This window comes from Dasypus novemcinctus, chromosome 10 (assembly GCF_030445035.2).
Source record: "Dasypus novemcinctus isolate mDasNov1 chromosome 10, mDasNov1.1.hap2, whole genome shotgun sequence".
NCBI lineage: Eukaryota > Metazoa > Chordata > Mammalia > Cingulata > Dasypodidae > Dasypus > Dasypus novemcinctus.
The window spans coordinates 14,235,226-14,239,211 of NC_080682.1; positions in this window are offsets into that span (position 1 = coordinate 14,235,226).

Sequence of the window (3,986 nt, forward strand, 5' to 3'; positions counted from 1 at the left end):
TTTCTCTTCAGAAACCATGGAGGCAAGAAGGTAGTGGTATGATATAATTAAGGTACTAAAAGATAAAAACAGCCAGCCAACAAATCTTTATTTGGCAAAACTGTCCTTCAAATATGATGGTGAATTTAAAGTATTCAGAGATAAACAGAAACTAAGACAGTGTGTCAACAAGAATCCAGCTTTGCAGGAAAAACTAAAGGGAGTTCTGCAGCCAGAAAAGGAAAAAACAAGAGAGAGAGGCTTGGATGAGAGTGTAGAAATGAAGACTATCAGACAGGGTAACCCAAAGGGACAAAAGACAGACAAAAATAAAATACGAAAAAAGACAGCCAAAGGATAAAATTGAAGTAAGTAATGCCTTTACAGTAATAACATTGACTGTTAATGGATTAAACTTCCCAGTCAAAAGATATAGGCTGACAGAATGCATAAGAAACCATGAGTCATCCATATGCTCATCTTTGGGCAGCCAACATCTCCCAGAACAAGTCAAGACTTTTGTTGCAGCTCCTGGTTGTACCCTGCGTGTGGAACCTGGACTTGTGCATCCCCACGCCTGCGTGAGAGACTCTTAAAGAATCACATGCTATTGACAGATATTGCTTGTTGATTTGATTTCCCTAGAGAACCCTGACTAATGTACAGGGGTTTCTATGAGGTCATCAGGGAGGAGGAGGCTTTGAGTTGGCCTAATAGGATTTGGAAGCTTAGATCAGATGTGGGAGCCCTCCTTTCCTTGAGGTAGAAATGACTGATGAGCTAGCAGCCTGTCCTCTTCCCAGGGGGATTTACCTTTTTACAGGGACCTGAAGCTGGCCCTAGCAGACGTGGAGAGCATGGGTGGGTATTGAGCACCCAGGCTGGGAGGGATGAGGAGCTTGTGGTCTCTAGGACAGGTAGAGGAGGCGCTGAGCCTGGCTGGAGGTTCTGGAATCCCACCACTGCTTGCTTGTCTCAGTTGACACCAGCCTCAATTTATCATCCCAGCAAAGATGAGGGAATGTGCTATGGGGTGCATCCGTGACCAGCACCTTCTTCCCCCAGTGTATGCCCCTGCTCAGGTACGGCTCTGGACAAGACCATACCTGTAGGTCATAGAGGAAGACTCTGTGGTATTGTAGAGGAGGTAGGGAGGGAAAGGAGGAGTCAAGGGTCCTTATTTCAACAAAAAGAGCTGTGCTTAGCCTGAACTACTTGCCTTCTTACCCCCTCCCCGCACCACCCTGTGATGTTTGAACTCTCCCAGTGGGTCAGAAGGCGCTCTCTTGCCTTGGGCCTTTGCACATGCCATTCTCTTTTGGTGCCTTTCTGTCTGTGCATGTGGTGTACTCACCAGAGTCCAAGCAAGAATCAGGTGGCTCGCCTGAAGGCTTGATTGAAGAGATCTGCTGAAAGGACTAAGGACAGTTATCCTTAGAGGGGAGATTACAGCCCTGGAACTGGCAGCAGCAGGAGGGAAAAGGGGCCCAGCAATGGAGCAGCACTACCAGAGCCCTGCAGGAGCTGGGGCTGAAGGCTGAGGCATGCAGGGCTGCCCAGCAGGGAGAGCCCTGGGAATAGGTGCCAGCACCCCCTTTGTCCTTGTCCACTGACCTCTGCTGGTGCCTCCATAGTTCCAACCCAACCGGAAGGCCGGGGGCAGAGGAGCCTGCGAGACCCTAGCCTCGAGGTCAGGCACAGGGCCACGAGCAGGGCAGGTCCCTGCAGAGGAAGCCTGCGCTCAGAGGATTCAATACATAAAAATGGAGAGAAGAGCCAAGAATTGGGAGCCAGGCCTGTGTTCAAATCCTGCTCCCTTCAAGTGACCAGGACAACCTTTCTGTCACCTGCAATGTCCTCATTCATAAAACAAGGAGATAGTATTGAAACTGTCAGGTTGTTGCAGGGTAAAACAGGTCCAGAGTTGCCTATGGGGAAATGCAGGGGCGTTTCTCTGTGCAAAGGAAAGAGGGGTGACCTGGTTTATTGTCAAAGTTCTCTAACAGCATTCTGTGAAATAAAAGCACCTCTAAATACTTATGATTTCCTTTGTGAATATTCCCTCATTGATTATTTTAAATTTTTTTATTTGCAAAATCTTCATATTGATGGAACAATTCCAAAAAGTGTGCAACAATTTCTCATCTATCCTTCACCCTGATTCACCCACTGTTGATGTTTTACCACATTTGCCTCTGCATGCTCAAGGTCTCTCTCTGTACACACACATGTGGACAAACAGAATGCACACATGCAGACACAGACAGCCAAGCATGCACACAGGCTGCATGCACGTAACACATATACATGCACACATATGCACATATATTGTTTTGGTTGCATCATTTGAGTCTGTGGCAGATGTCGTCCACTCCTAAATCCTTTAGCCTGTGCCTCCAGAGAATAAAAACCTTTGCTTAGGGGAGCAGGTGTGGATCAATCAGTTGAGCACCTGCTTCCCACATGGGAGGTCCTGGGTTCAGTTCCTAGTTCCTCCTCAAAGACAACAACAACAAAAACAAACAACAAGCCAAACAAATGAAAATAAACAACTCAAGGAAGCTGATGTGGCTCAGTGGTTGAGTGCCGGCTTCCCACATATGAGGTCCAGGGTTCAATCCCCCATACCTCAAAAACAAAAACAAAAAAACCCTTTGGTTTCACAACCACAGCAAATGACCACACTCAGGAAGCTTGGCATTGATACAATACCATGATCAAACACACAGCAAGATTATCCTCGTAGGCAGTGATTTGGGATCCAGGATTTAGCCCAAATGTCATGCATTATGGTTCTTGGTCAGGCCTCTTCAGGTTCCCACAGTCTGGAATGCTCCTCAGCCTTGCTTGGTGGCTCATGATGTCAATATTTTTGAAGAGTGCTGGCCGGTTGCCTGGTAGAATATCTTACAGTTTGAGTGTGTTTGATGTTTTCTTGTTAGGTTGGGGCAGGAATATCACAGAAGCAGCACCAGGGGGCACATGTATTGGTTTGTATGCGTTGGTGATGTTAAATTTGGGGAAGGTGACATGAAGGTGGCAGCGGCCAGGATTCATAATAGTAATTTTATTTTATTTTCCCTTTGTGCTTATTTAGGTAATCTGAGGGGAGATACTTTTAGACTGTGTAAGTAATGTGCTCCCTGTCAATTTTTCACCCGAAGTTAAGCATCCATGATGATTCTTGTCTGCATCAATTATATAATGATGGTTACAGAGCAGTCATCTTCTAAGTCTGTAATTCCTTTTACATTTTTTAGTTAGCATTCTACTGTAAGGAAGAGATTTTCCTTTATCACATTTATTTATTTATTTATATTTATTCATTATTATTCATTCATAGTTTCTTGATTCATTTAGTGAATTACAATCCACTATTGCCATTATTCATTATCATGTTCAAATAACCCTGGATTTGTCCCAAAGGAGCCCCTTTGAGCTGGCACCTGTATCCCTTTGCCAAGTCTGAACATTCTTGGAGCACTTCCTTATTTCCTGGTACTGGAATATCAATAATATCCTGGGCACAGTCCTATAAAAGACATCCTACAAGCCAAGGAACACCAAGCATTGCCAGCAGCCCCAGAGGCTGGAGAGGGGCGTGGAAGGGATTCTCCTGCAGGGCCTGCCTAGACCCTGGACTGCTGCTACCTTGACTCAGACTTCTGGGCTCGAGGACTGGGAGCGAAGAAATCTCTGTTGTCATTTTTTAAAAGCAGCACTTTTGAGATATAGTCACACACCATACAATCCATCCAAAATATTCAATCAATGGCTTTTTTATAATCAATGAGTTGTACTTTAATCACCAATTTTAGAGCTTTTTCATTTCTATGAATGAAAAATGCCTTGCCCCCTAGCTATCCCTTCTCAGCTTCTCTATTCTGCCTCAGCCCTATGTAACCGCTAATCTAATTCCATCTCTATAGTTATATTTACATTTTACACAAATGGAATCATACCATAAATACAATTTTATTTGCTTTCTTTCACTTGGCATATGTTTT